We start from the raw sequence: 15,708 nt of genomic DNA, 5'->3' as shown, positions 1-15,708 counted from the left end.
GTTTATTCCATGTGTAACTCTGTGTTGTTGTATGTGTCAAACTGCTTTGCTTTATCTTGGCCAGGCCGCAGTTGCAAATGAGAACTTGTTCTCAACTACTACCTGGTTAAATAAAGGTGAAATAAAAATAAAATAAAATATTTAAATGTTAACGCCATACTATGAAATAATCAATGAGCTTTTTTAAATAGAGGAGTGTTCGGCTAAACAAACAGGCTCTAAACATTCAGGCAATTCAAAAAATATGTGAACGGTTTGATCATTTCTTCTCTTCCAGAAAAAAATGATTCTAATCGCCAAAATGACCATGATCAAAGACGTGCGTTTGTGTCATTCTGGGTGTTTGATGGTTGGAGATTTCATTGGCATATTTTGTGATTCTATCGCTCTCTCTCTCTGTCTGTTACACAAACACACGTAAGCAGATCCAATTATTAGCCAGCTCCATTCTCCCTCTTTTCGTCATCTCTCACACACACAACACACACACACACACACACACACACACACACACACACACACCACCACAACACACACACACACACACACACACACACACACACACACACACACACACACACACACACACACACACCACACACACACACAGTTCTTTGTTTGACCAAAACATATGCTATTTAGATCCTGGGGGATACATTACAATTTTAACTCAATGGACGAGGACTGAAATGTAACCTGACCAGTTACTGTTAGCTCTCCTCTCTACCCCCCTTCTACAGTATGTATTCTCTCTACAGTATGTATTCTCTCTACAGTATGTAATCTCTCAACACGTACGTGTGTGTTTCTCTCTACAGTATGTATTTTCTCTCAGTATGTCTGTGTTCTCTCTACAGTATGTGTGTTCTCTCAACAGTACGTGTGTATTCTCTCTACAGTATGTATTCTCTTCTACAGTATGTGTGTGGTCTCTCTACAGTACGTGTGTGTTCTCTCAACAGTACGTGTGTGTTCTCTCTACAGTATGTGTGTTCTTCTCTACAGTATGTATTCTCTCTACAGTATGTATTCTCTCTACAGTATGTTCTCTCTCTACGTAGGTGTGTGTTCTCTCTACAGTACGCGTGTGTTCTCTCTACAGTACGCGTGTGTTCTCTCTACAGTATGTGTTATCTCTACAGTACACGTGTGTTCTCTCTACAGTACACGCGTGTTTCTCTACAGTACACGCGTGTTCTTCTCTACAGTACGCGTGTGTTCGCTCTACAGTACGCGTGTGTTCTCTCAGTACGCGGTGTGTTCTCTCTACAGTACGCGTGTGTTCTCTCTACAGTATGTATGTGTTCTCTCTACATATGTACAGTATGTGTTCTCTCCACAGTGTATGTGTTCTTCTACAGTATGTACAGTATGTGTTCTCTCTACAGTATGTACAGTATGTGTGTTCTCTCTACAGTATGTGTTCTCATCTACAGTATTGTACAGTATGTGTTCTCTCTCATACAGTATGTACAGTATGTGTTCTCTCTACAGTATGTGTTCTCTCTACAGTATGTGTTCTCTACACAGGTATGTGTGTGTTCTCTTCTACAGTGTATGTACAGTATGTGTTCTCTCTACAGTATGTGTGTGTTCTCTCTACAGTATATGTTCTCTCTACAGTGTGTACAGTATGTGTTCTCTCTACAGTATATACAGTATGTGTTCTCTCTACAGTATATGTTCTCTCTACAGTGTGTACAGTATGTGTTCTCTCTACAGTATATACAGTATGTGTTCTCTCTACAGTATATACAGTATGTGTTCTCTCTACAGTATATGTTCTCTCTACAGTGTGTACAGTATGTGTTCTCTCAACAGTACAGTACGTGTGCCTGACTGCACCATGCCCCCATTTGCATTTAAATGAAAAGCATTGTCTGCGTATAGAGACTGAGTGACTGCTACAGTGGCTCTAGCCTACCCTACATGCTCAATATACTCCTTTCACTCTGCCTCTATTGCTTCCATCCCCAACTCCATATTCAATAAGCTCTGCTGATATGATAAGCCAGTAGGTCACATTGCCAATGCCAAGACACAGTAGAAATACACAAAGGGGAATATTTATAATACACATAATCATCATAATACACAGCAAAATATCAGTCTCTCTTCTCTCTCTCTCAATATCATTCTATCGCTCTTCCCACCTCTCTCTCTCTCTCTCTCTCTCATCCCTTCTTCTGTCTATCTCTGTCTCTGATGGCAAAGTGGCAACCCATCTCTATCTCTCTCTCTTTTGCTGGCTCTATTCCTCTCTCGCTCCCTCTTTTATTCTCTCTTTCTCTCTCTCTCTGTGTCTCTTTCATTCTCTCTCTCTCTCTCTCTCTCTCTGTGTCTCTTCAGACTGCAGTGTTTTTGCTGGGACATTGCCGGAGGGATCAAGCTGGTTAACTTGCCTTGCGGTGTTGACAGTCTTCCTTTAAATGAAACGGTTTGGGACGTAGCCTCTAGTCTTTGTCTAGAGTCCGTGTGTGTGTGTGTGTGTGTGTGTGTGTGTCTGTGCCTGCGTTCATGTGTATCTCTGTCTGTCTGTCCACACTGTGAGAGTGTGTGGTCTGCTCACTCTGAAGAGAGTTAGTGCCAACGTGTGTGTGTGTTTTCGCTGATCGATGGAGTAATCCCGTTAACGTTCCCGTCAGTCCAGGGGAACAGCTCTGATTACAGGCTTAACCGGGACAGATACGGTAACGACCCTAATCCTCTAAACTCCACTGCAATGCCAGAGGAGACCACACACACCCCATCAGCGAACTGTGATTACAGAGACGGTCAGGAAAAAGGGTTCACTGTTCCTACTTCCCAGTCCTATGAAAATCGTGGTTATACAATTACTATATTCAGACACTGTTGAAGGACTTTATAATAAAAGAAACATGTTTCAGAACGGAAGCCTTGACTATGCCACACCAGTAAGACTTTCATGCCAAAACATGTTGCTTTACGACAATAACGACTCAAACAGATACGTACTGTGAACTGGTGGACAAACAAGGATACGGTTGGCTGCAACTGACCACTGGGTAATCACTGGACCTCAACAAGGACTTTTCCCTCATTTAGGATCCTGTCACAAAGGGATGCCTTCTCTGGCCAATGGGAGAGCTAGGTTGACAGGCCGGCTCATTTGAGCAGATAAAGGAGGGAGGTAGAAACTTCAGCCGAATCACTGTCTGTGCTCACAATACCGTTCTAGTTTTAATGATGAGAGAACAAGACCAACTCTCCTCCTCGTTTATCCATCTCTCGCTGTCTCTCTATATATTTTTCTCCAGTTCCCACTGTGTATGCAGTTTTATCTCTTCCTCCCTCCTTCTCTCTTTCTGTCCCTCGCACTCTTTCTGACCGTTTCTACCTATCTTTTCTCCCTCCCCTTCCCTCTCCCTCCCCTTCCCCTCTCCCTCCTACTGTCCCCNTGTACAGTATGTGTTCTCTCTACAGTATGTACAGTATGTGTTCTCTCTACAGTATATGTTCTCTCTACAGTGTGTACAGTATGTGTTCTCTCTACAGTACAGTACGTGTGCCTGACTGCACCATGCCCCCATTTGCATTTAAATGAAATGAATTGTCTGCGTATAGAGACTGAGTGACTGCTACAGTGGCTCTAGCCTACCCTACACGCTCAATATACTCCTTCTTTCACTCTGACTCTATTGCTTCCATCCCCAACTCCATATTCAATAAGCTCTGCTGATATGATAAGCCAGTAGGTCACATTGTGTATTTCTACTGTGTCTTGGCATTGGCAAAGGGGAATATTTATTTTACACATAATCATCATAATACACAGCAAAATATCAGTCTCTCTTCTCTCTCTCACTCAATATCATTCTATCGCTCTTTCCTCCTCCTCCCCACCTCTCTCTCTCTCTCATCCCTTATTCTGTCTATCTCTGTCTCTGATGGTAAAGTGACAACCCATCTCTATCTCTCTTTCTCTCTTTTGCTCGCTCTATTCCTCTCTCGCTCCCTCTTTTATTCTCTCTTTCTCTCTCTCTGTGTCTCTTTCATTCTCTCTTTCTCTCTCTCTCTCTCTGTGTCTCTTCAGATTGCAGTGTTTTTGCTGGGACATTGCCGGAGGGATCAAGCTGGTTAACTTGCCTTGCGGTGTTGACAGTCTTCCTTTAAATGAAACGGTTTGGGACGTAGCCTCTAGTCTTTGTCTAGAGTCCGTGTGTGTGTGTGTGTGTCTGTGCCTGCGTTCATGTGTATCTCTGTCTGTCTGTCCACACTGTGAGAGTGTGTGGTCTGCTCACTCTGAAGAGAGTTAGTGCCAACGTGTGTGTGTGTTTTCGCTGATCGATGGAGTAATCCCGTTAACGTTCCCGTCAGTCCAGGGGAACAGCTCTGATTACAGGCTTAACCGGGACAGATACGGTAACGACCCTAATCCTCTAAACTCCACTGCAATGCCAGAGGAGACCACACACACACCATCAGCGAACTGTGATTACAGAGACGGTCAGGAAAAAGGGTTCACTGTCCCTACCTCCCAGTCCTATGAAGGGGAATGAAACGAGTGGTTATACAATACCTATATTCAGACACTGTTGAAGGACTTTATAATAAAAGAAACATGTTTCAGAACGGAAGCCTTGACTATGCCACACCAGTAAGACTTTCATGCCAAAACATGTTGCTTTACGACAATAACGAGTCAAACAGATACGTACTGTGAACTGGTGGACAAACAAGGATACGGTTGGCTGCAACTGACCACTGGTTAATCACTGGACCTCAACAAGGACTTTTCCCCCATTTAGAATCCTGTCACAAAGGGATGCCTTCTCTGACCAATGGGAGAGCTAGGTTGACAGGCCGGCTCATTTGAGCAGATAAAAGGAGGGCGGGAGGGAGGGAGAAACTTTAGCCGAATCACTGTCTGTGCTCACAATACCGTTCTAGTTTTAATGATGAGAGAACAAGACCAACTCTCTTCCTCGTTTATCCATCTCTTGCTGTCCCTCTATATATTTTTCTCCTTCCTCCCTACCTCGTCCCCTCTCCCTCCTACTGTCCCCTCTCTTTCCATCTCTTTCCCCTTCCTCCTACTGTCCCCTCTCTTTCTACCTACCTCTCTTTCCATCCATCCCTCCCCCTTCCCTACCCTTCCCTATTCTACCCCTCCATCCTATCCATCAAATTGATAGACTAATTGCCTGGTGAGAGAGCGTGGACCCCTGGTGTGATTGCTCTGATGGACCTAGCAACCAAAAGCGTTCACTTTGTGGTTGAAAATGAGGCTAAAGGGCCTAAAAGCTCTTATTCCACTCCATCGACCGCTAACACATTCAGACATCGTGACCGTGTCTCTATTGGTTTGTGTCCGTGTGTGTGCGCGTTTTTGTGTGAGTGTATGTGCGTCCTCCAGCCTGTCAATATAACCCAATCAGAACTCCCCAGACAGCTCTACAAGTCACGACCCCAAGCCATCGACAAGACCTTTTGATCCTTTCCAGGTCAATTCTTTCATGGACTCTGGATTGGTTGAGCTCAAGGACATTGCCTTGGCTCCATTGGATCAAAGCATGTCTGGTGAACTCCAGTCACTGTCACTAAGGATCTAAGACAGACTGAATCCTAAATGGCACCCTATTCCCTATGTAGTGCAATACTTTTGACCAGTGCCCTATGGGCCTGGTTAAAAGTAGTACACTATTTAAGGAATAGGGTCCCATTTGGGAAGCAGACAGACTGACTGAAAACCCACAGTGATGTTGATTTCCATCATCCGTTGTGGGTCTAAATCGTCTGGTGTTAGTAGTAAGATGAAAAGGAAGGGATCAGGAAGGGATTGTGACTGTATAGGCCTAGCCTGGTCAAACCGGACAAAAAATTACGCCCCCTGTTGTTTCGTAGTGTTCAGTCTAGTTTAACCAGGCTAGCATTGCCCATGACAGCCTAGTTAAGTTTGCATGAGCAGGCAGGCATTGACTTATGGCACAGAGAAAGGCCATAGAACAAAATACAAATCCCATTGAGACAATGTATTTATGTGTGTACATGGACAGGTGTGGGCATGTTGTGGTGTGTATCGGGCGGTTGTGTTGTTGTTGTGTTGTTTCTGTTGGTTTGTGTTGATAAATAAAAACGTATCAAGGAAGAGACAATGTCCCCATCGGCCACAGAGACCGTAGCCCTCACWTAAAGCTACAGTCTGTGACCCGGCCTCAGCTGTGTACCAAAACAAGTACCGGGACCCTGGTTCTGTTGTTTTTTCAAATCGCAGACTGTATCTTTAAACAATGCAGCGTAGTGTGAGCAGCTTCAATACACTGTTTGCAGANCCCCTCTCCCTCCTACTGTCCTCTCTTTCTACCTATCTCTTTCCATCTCTTCCCCCTCCCTCTCCCTCCTACTGCCCCCTCTCTTTCTACCTACCTCTCTTTCCATCCATCCCTCCCCCTTCCCTACCCTTCCCTATTCTACCCCTCCATCCTATCCATCAAATTGATAGACTAATTGCCTGGTGAGAGAGCGCGGTCCCCTGGTGTGATTACTCTGATGGACCTAGCAACCAAAAGCGTTCACTTTGCGGTTGAAAAGGGGGCTAAAGGGCCTAAAAGCTCTTATTCCACTCCATCGACCGCAACCACGTTCAGACATCGTGACCGTGTCTCTACGGGTTTGTGTCCGTGTTTGTACGCGCGCGCGTGTGTGTGTGTGTGCCTTTTTGTGTGAGTGTATGTGCGTCCTCCAGCCTGTCAATATAACCCAATCAGAACTCCCCAGACAGCTCTACAACTCACGACCCCAAGCCATCGACAAGACCTTTTGATCCTTTCCAGGTCAATTCGTTCATGGACTCTGGATTGGTTGAGCTCAAGGACATTGCCTTGGCTCCATTGGATCAAAGCATGTCTGGTGAACTCCAGTCACTGTCACTAAGGATCTAAGACAGACTGAATCCCAAATGGGACCCTATTCCCTTTGTAGTGCAATACTTTTGACCAGTGCCCTATGGGCCTGGTTAAAAGTAGTACACTATTTAAGGAATAGGGTCCCATTTGGGAAGCAGACAGACTGACTGAAAACCCACAGTGATGTTGATTTCCATCATCCGTTGTGGGTCTAAATCGTCTGGTGTTAGTAGTAAGATGAAAAGGAAGGGATCAGGAAGGGATTGTGACTGTATAGGCCTAGCCTGGTCAAACCGGACAAAAAATTACGCCCCCTGTTGTTTCGTAGTGTTCAGTCTAGTTTAACCAGGCTAGCATTGCCCATGACAGCCTAGTTAAGTTTGCATGAGCAGGCAGGCATTGACTTATGGCACAGAGAAAGGCCATAGAACAAAATACAAATCCCATTGAGACAATGTATTTATGTGTGTACATGGACAGGTGTGGGCATGTTGTGGTGTGTATCGGGCGGTTGTGTTGTTGTTGTGTTGTTTCTGTTGGTTTGTGTTGATAAATAAAAACGTATCAAGGAAGAGACAATGTCCCCATCGGCCACAGAGACCGTAGCCCTCACWTAAAGCTACAGTCTGTGACCCGGCCTCAGCTGTGTACCAAAACAAGTACCGGGACCCTGGTTCTGTTGTTTTTTCAAATCGCAGACTGTATCTTTAAACAATGCAGCGTAGTGTGAGCAGCTTCAATACACTGTTTGCAGARAGGGCAACGTTTCTGTTACTGTACCTTCAACAAGTCATGTCTACTGTTTAATAATGCGCAGATCTGGTGTGTGTGTGTGCGTGTCTCTCTTTTACCACTCTCAATAGATCTAACAAACAATACCACACTGTTTTCCGCAGTCTGTTGACACTGGTTTATCACAACTCTTTTATCAAAGAGAGTTAGTCCTCCTTTATCTCCCACCCCCCTCTCCCTGTCGTTGGCTTGGTTGGAATTACAGGTTTTCCTAAAGGCCCTTCTGTTGTCTATCCTGATTGGAATTGATTTGGCAGGAATATCTATTGCTACAAGACTGTTGCAGTGCAGGTTCTAGTCTACACACATACACACACACACAAATACTAATACAGACAGACACAGTCCCAATGGTCATCACTATCACCGTGGAGACCAAGCCTCTGCCCCCGCTCTCTCTTCCTGATCCATTTTTAACCAGCGCCTCTCCTCCTCATCGCCGGGAACAACTGGAGGGAAACCAGAGACCACCGGTTGCCTGGCAACCACTGTACAGTAAAGGCAAAGATGGCTGAGATGGGTGGGCTTTGGGTCCTCAAACTGATCATCCATCTATACAGTGCATGTGTTTTTCAGGATGTACGTTTATAATGATTCAGCGTCTCTTTGTTGTAGAACAATAATGACCAGATCTAAAAATCAACAATATATGGATTCAATGCAGAGACAATCCACAGGAAATAGTCTATTCCAGGGGACCAATGGGGAAGCTTGTTTTGTTCACCGGCAGCCTGAAGAGCCAATAGGAGATTTTATATAACTACCTTCGCCATGGATACATCTCCATTAATAGATAGTGTTAAATGGGACTGGGAGCATTGGCTCAGTGTGTGTGTGTGTGTTCCGTTTGTGTCTGAGAGACAGAAATAGTGCCAAATGGAGGAAAAACACGACAAATGCTGGAGGACACACACACACAAGTGAGCTCATGAATACATGGGCAGGCTGAGTAGATGTAATAACCAATCAGACGCTGGTCTGAAAGGAGGAGAGGAAACAGACTGATATTTTTCTGGGTTATCGTTTACATTGGGTACTTCAAAGCCTCTGATGAAACCGATAGGATTTCACACAGCCAAGAAGACTCTCTGTCTGCATCCCAAATGTACACTTCTTTTGCTCAATATAGGGAATAGGTTGCCATTTGGGACAGAGACTCTCTATAGGTCTCAGTGAACCAATCACTACACAGTTGTAATGCTGTNAACCAATCACTACACAGTTGTAATGCTGTCACTATTTCTCTATAGGTCTCAGTGAACCAATCACTACACAGTTGTAATGCTGTCACTATTTCTCTCCCTGTGTCCTTCCCCATCAGAGGATGTGTTAGTTCTTGGTTCTGCTGTGATTATATAATGGTAAACGCAGCACGTGTGAGGAGTGGAAAGGACAAAAGGGATCTGTTATACACACATACAAACAAGTGCAAACATGGACACATGCAAGTATACACACACACACAAATGCACGCACGTACACACACAAGCATACACACACTAGCCTTGATCTACCAATAACGCTTCTAGGGACTGTGAAAATTCCTTAAACACATGTTGCTCAAAATGTCACCATTGAATAATACTTGGTTGGCCAGAGGGACACAGTTCAGTTGGCTGAGGTGACGTGATAATCACAAGACACCCTATTGCTTCCTATAGTGTAGTACAGTTGATCAGAACAGGCTCTGGTCTAAATGATTGCCCTATAGGGAATAGGGTGTCAAAGTAGTGCACTACATAGGGAATAGGGTGTCAAAGTAGTGCACTATATAGGGAATAGGGTGTCAAAGTAGTGCACTATATAGGGAATAGGGTGTCAAAGTAGTGCACTATATAGGGAATAGGGTGTCAAAGTAGAGCCCTATATAGGTAGTAGGCTGTGGTTTGAGAAGTAATGAATAAGTAGGACGAATGTAGGTAAGTCCATTAAGGTTGACTGAAGTGTAAAATGATTTATGGTCGTCAATTAAGTGGAATATTGTACGTGTCACAACCCCTATGTGAGGTGATGATTTGATTGGCTCGGTGGTCAGGTGGGGCAGGGTGAGCAGCATGATGGCTGAGTATGATTGGTCACCTGGCGTCCTTGTAAAACAAGGGCAGGTGGTAGGATTTGCCTCTTCCCCTTCACTCTGTTTGCTCAACAGCTGTTGTGGAAAACATGTCTGCTGTCTTGCTGCAACCTGCCTCCTTCTCTCACCCCACTCTCTCCCTATTTCGTTTGTTCCGCTTCTCTCTCTCTAATTCCCTCCTTCTCTCACCCCACTCTCTCCCTATTTCGTTTGTTCCGCTTCTCTCTCTCTAATTCCCTCCTTTGTCAACCCCAACCCTTTCTCTCTCTCTGCCACTTTTCTTTCTCCCTTCATCTCTCTCTCTCCCCTACGCTCCTCTCTATATGGTGAGATTGGTCGCCAATGCGTTACAGATCTAGGGTTAGCCAAGGTAAAGTCCCCAATAGCAGCTGTGCAATAACCCCGTCAACCACCATCACTATACTAAYCTACCCATGTAAGCTGCCTACACACCACCTACCACCCCCATGTAATGCAATAGTTGGGCTGCATTCCATTCCCTCCAGGCCCTTTGTGCAATTCCTCTTACAGCAACCTGTACATGTCCAACTTAGAGAGTGGGAGTACGAAAATAATGGAGAGGAACAGAGAGAGATTGAAATCATCTAAGTGATGAGCAAGTACATTAACATCTGTTCTAAATGTGATGAACGACAGAGACAGAACCGGAACTGAAGTCCCAACAGGAGATCTGAAGAGTCCATCTACACCAAGCCCTCAGGGCCTGTTACCCAGCCTGCCCTGGGATGTGTGTGTTGGCATACTTAATTTCTAGAATGTGTGTCTTCATGTCTAAATGGTTGTGAGTGTATGTATGTGTGAGTGGACTAAACTCAAGCACCCCTCTACACACACACACTTCTACACTACTTTCACCACGCGCACAGCAATTCCCAGCCCAGGACAGCAGGACTCAGATCTCTCTTTTATGCAACTGTGTACAGTACATCTCTAAACACAACAGATAAAAACAAATACGGGCAGGTATTTCACACACACGGAATAGTCACTAGTCAGCAGGATTGATTGAACGGCACAGAAGCGTTTCATACGTTCCCATTCCCTCGGCCACTGCACCCTATAGAACACAACAACCTAGAGAGACGAGAGAGACGAGAGAGCGAAGATTACTAACAAAAAGCAGAGAAAGCAGGCGAGCAAGGCACAACGGATGAGAAGGCACCACTAATAAACACTCCTTCCCCTTCTGTCTCCTCTCTTTTGCCTTTACAGTATATCTCCATCCCCCCTCACTCCTTCCCTTCTGTCTCCTCTCTTTCTCTGTACAGTATATCTCCATCCCCCCTCACTCCTTCCCCTTCGTCTCTCTCTTTCTCTGTACAGTATATCTCATCCCCCTCACTCCTCCCCTTCTGTCTTCCTCTCTTTCTCTGTACAGTATATCTCCATCCCCCTCACTCCTTCCCTCTGTCTCCTCTTTTCTCTTTACAGTATATCTCATCCCCCCTCACTCCTTCCCCTTCTGTCTCCTCTCTTTTCTCTGTACAGTATATCTCATCCCCCTCACTCCTTCCCTTTCTGTCTCCTCTCTTTCTCTGTACATATATCTCATCCCCCTCACTCCTCTCCCTTCGGTCTCCTCTCTTTCTTGACGTATATCTCCATCCCCCTCACTTCTTCCCTTCTCCGTCTCCTCTCTTCTCTGTACAGTATATCTCATCCCCCTCACTCCTTCCCTTCTGTCTCCTCTCTTTCTCTGACAGTATATCTCATCTCCCCTCACTTTCTCCCCTTCGCAGTCCCTCTCTTCTTCTCTGACAGCATATTCTCCATCCCCCTCACTCCTTCCCCTCTTCTGTCTCTTAATCATTCTTTCCCCTTTTTCTTTATCCCTGTAGACTTACCTTTCTTCCGAAGGGGGTATTCTGTAMGAAAGGTCTTGGAGAGAGGAACACGCAATTCCAGCAGCTCTTCTCTGTCTTCCCCCAGAGCTGTGTGCTCCCCCTCTGCTTCTCAGAGAGACGGACTAATACATGTAGCTCCTTTTAGCTGTGAGTCACAATCCAGTCCAGCAGTAAATAGCAGAGAAGAGGAGGAGTGTGTCCTCTCTCTCTCCCTCTCTCTCTCTCTCTCTCTCTCCACGCTTTGTCTCCTATCTCCTCTCTGTAAACTCCCCCTTCTCGCTCTCCTCTTTCTTTTTCCTCCTCTCTTTCTCTCCCTCTCTCCCTCTCTCTCTCTCCCTCCCTCCCCCCCTCTCTCTCGTTCTCCAGATTCCAGAGGTTTTCCACCGTTCTGCCACTCCTCCTTCCTCCTCGGCTGCGGCAGAGAGACTGTCTCTCCCACATCTCTGCCTGAAACCCCCGCCCTACGCTGCTCGCTCTTTCTCTCTCTCCACCTCGTTACCATGGAGACGCGGGGCCCATCCAGAGATGGGCTCATGCACGCTGGCTGTCGGTGTAGGTGAGTGAGTGAGTGTATATGTGCCTAAATGCGTGTGTATATGTCCGTGCATACCAGTAACGCAGAGCTCCTGTGTAGCCCTGCATATCKCTCTACCACTCTCCAATGAGCTAAGTCACCCATTATAATCCGACACCACACTACAGCCTATAATAGAATAACATGAAGCTAACGGAGCTAACAGAGCACAGCTGACTGAAGCTCTCCCTCCTTCATGTTCTTTGACTCCTTTGGGGTTTTCCACAGAATATCATCATCATTGTAAAGAGTTACGTAATGTTTGGGTACAGGACCCATATGTTGAAACTTGAATTAAACACACACATGCACACACAGCGATGGGACTTGACAACAGGTGTGTGTGTGTGTGTGTGTGTGTGTATGCTATACTGAGTGTGTGTGTACGTAATACATGAAACATAAGCCATCTAGCTTGGCTTTGCGTCATCCCATTCCTAACTATAAGTATCATTCATGTGATACTATGTTTAAGGGATAATGCCTTTCGAAGCCGGTGTTCGGAGGATATATTGGCACAAGTGTTGTAAGGCCTAAGACGAAGTATAGGGCCGGCAAACCGAGCCAATATATCCTCCAAACACCGGCTTCCAGGGCATTATCACTTTTATACAACGTGTTACCAACATATTCAAATAACGATTGACATATTTTCATAAAAAACGTTATTTTGATGTATTTACTCATACTATTTCATCCTTCCACGAGATGTAGTCCCGACACAAATCTAGGGTTGCTACCCAAGCCGGCTGGTCGTTCGTTCTATCGGTTCGGTTGCCAGAGACGCGACCCAGTCGTTCAGTCACTTTGTTCTGTATCTATGGACGTGACCCAGTCGTTCATTCTAAATGCTCCATTACCATACTGGCTGCCAATGTTCTTATCCTTTGCTTGTTAGCTAGCCAACTACGGCTAACTTACAGTCACGTCAAACAGTGCAGCCAGAATAACAGAAAAGTAGCTGCATTTGTGTTTGTTTGAGCTGTTTTCTAGTGACATTTACTTGGATACATCCATAACACTGAGCTAATGATGCACGATTTCACCTGGCATAGAAAATGTGCTCTCTCATCAGGACTCTGTTGTTCAGAGGAGCTAGCCAACAACACAGCTAACACAATCACTTCAAACTGACGCTGGAAAGACTGCAAACTAGCTGCATTTAATTTAGTTCTACCTGTTTTCTATTGACATTTCTTTGTATATATATAGAAAAATGATGCCAGCTGATTCATGATTTCGACTGGGTGAGAAAAGCTGTCTGCCTGTCTGTCTCGTCCAGACATGTTAATTTACTATGAGATAGGTGGAGATCGGATTTCAATATTGAAACAATGTTACAAATGTCGGAGAGACAGACAGCAAGGTTTATACAAATCTCTGCTGTTGAAAACGAAATGTTAGCCTAAAAGAAATGTGAGATAATGTCTAGATGCTTTTTACAGTGGAGATCAAGTTTATAMATTGCCTGGCTGGGCTGATGAGACAGTGGATTGCGCAGTCAGATGGAACAGAGTAAATAGGCATTTTAACATCATAGATTTAGCTGGTGGTAACTTGTGGAATAGACACCGGCTAGAATGCGGTTTTAACCAATCAGCATTCAGGATTAGAAGCACCCGTTGTATAATTTACAGTAGTACAAAACTGTCAGGGTCAGAACATAAAGTTACAGCATCTCTCACTACACCTCCTACTCTATTCTACCATAAAGGGGTGTTGTGAATCCAAACAGGAATGAACAAGCAACGGTCAGAGAATGCAACATAGTAGCACATGCAGTACTGTACAGGACTCAGGCAAAACCACCCACACACCAATTAACATCAAGTACTAACATTACTTACCCCTCTATCAAGATAACCTACAAGCAGTATGCATTCAACACACATAAACATGTCCACACACACACACACACACACGTATGGACCACACACACACATATGGACCACACACACCCATATGGACCACGCACGCACGCACGCACGCCCTCCTACATATAATCATCCTAACACAAAACATGCATCAAGATTCAATTATTTGCAGCTTAGAAGTGCGTCCAACTGACCAGCAGTGTGTGTGCTGTGGCTAACGAAGGCAGGAACCATCTGGTGGTGTGATGGGAAACAATCTGTGTATTTGGAGAGGTGACAGAGAAGGTGACACACACACGCACACACACACACACACACACTGTGCATTTGGACAGGTGACAGAGAAGGTATGAAATGCACAAACAAAGGGACACATCTGATTTAAAATCCTCCATCCTCCATTCACATATATAGTCTCTATGGTAACTACTAGCTGAGGCGTCATGGCAACAGGGCAGAGCTGAGATAAAAAGGCTAAACTATTATTACTGGCTTGATGACTTATTGACCGCACACCATTATTGTGTTCAAGACTGGATATTAGCCAAGCAGAATGGGGAACAGTGTGTGTGTGTGTGTGTGTGTTTATGGGATGTCTTATTGCTATTTCCCCTTCAAGGAGCATATTATATGATCAGTGAGGAATGCAGAGAGACTTGTCCAGCCCTGTGGGAGTATGAAACACACACACACACACACACACACACACACACACACACACACACACACACACACACACACACACAAAGAATACAGCACTGAGCACCCTACAGCACTAACCCAGAAACACGCCCTCACATGCAAGGAATGAGCATGAAGCAATACACAGCCACCTAAAAACACTCACCTGTTAGCCCAGGTAGACAACACTAGTTATCACTAGTAGTCCCATTTAACAGAAATAACCTCTGCTTTCAACGAGATCTCACAGCTTTTACTCACTAACACACACAAACACAATCCCCACACACGCGCACACACTCACCAAACCGTGTTCTCTGTCCGAGACAGTGTTCATTTCGTCAAAAAAGATTGTGACTAAAATATTAGTCAAATACCAATTTTTCAGTGGCAATTGACAACACTATAACTGACTAAATAGACCCAGAACAAAACTATAACTAAACTAAAATGATTTTTCATTTTAGTTGACTAAATCATAACGAGACATAATTATCTCTGTGACAGAAATCGGATTACTAAGTGGACTGGACAATAGCTTCTGAAATTGAGAGCTTTTCAATAATTTGTTAAAGCTACACCTTGTTCAGGCGTGTTACCTCATTAACTAGCTATAGCGAACAACCTGGGGTGCGTTCAGCAGGACGCAACGTTTTGGAACGTTCAGATGGAAATATGCTATGTAAAACAAACATGCCTCTCTGACATGTTGAAGAAGGAATAACGTCGGCTCTATTCATGGTATTTCTATCTGCAACGTTCAGGAACGTTTTTAAAACTGAACGTGGCCCTGGCAACATTACCAATAGCCTGTTACGCAMACATTTGGTGAGAAAGGAAAAGGGATAGCAARMAAAATGACTAAGRCTAAATCTAACAAACAGTGCCAAAATGAACAGTGGTCTGAGAGGGTCAGGAAAACCACTGAGKCTCACATTAAGAGGAAGARGWCCTGGGGGRAAATAACAGCCTCAACTTCTCT

The 15,708-nt window shown here is 44.8% G+C and overlaps 1 protein-coding gene across 1 annotated transcript in view; it reads right to left on the bottom strand.

Annotated features, from left to right (window-relative positions):
* The window catches only part of LOC112074234 (ankyrin repeat and sterile alpha motif domain-containing protein 1B-like), a 41,173-nt gene extending 29,248 nt beyond the window's left edge, over positions 1-11,925 (bottom strand). Inside the window, 1 exon segment of the mRNA XM_070440437.1 lies at positions 11,598-11,925. The gene's annotated coding sequence lies outside the window, so the exon portion shown is untranslated.
* Positions 11,926-15,708: the final 3,783 nt, after the last annotated feature.

This window comes from Salvelinus sp. IW2-2015, unplaced genomic scaffold (assembly GCF_002910315.2).
Source record: "Salvelinus sp. IW2-2015 unplaced genomic scaffold, ASM291031v2 Un_scaffold2540, whole genome shotgun sequence".
In the NCBI taxonomy this organism is placed as follows: domain Eukaryota; kingdom Metazoa; phylum Chordata; class Actinopteri; order Salmoniformes; family Salmonidae; genus Salvelinus; species Salvelinus sp. IW2-2015.
The sequence above is the reverse complement of the archived record's forward strand: the minus strand, read 5'-3'. Positions and strand labels throughout refer to the sequence as shown.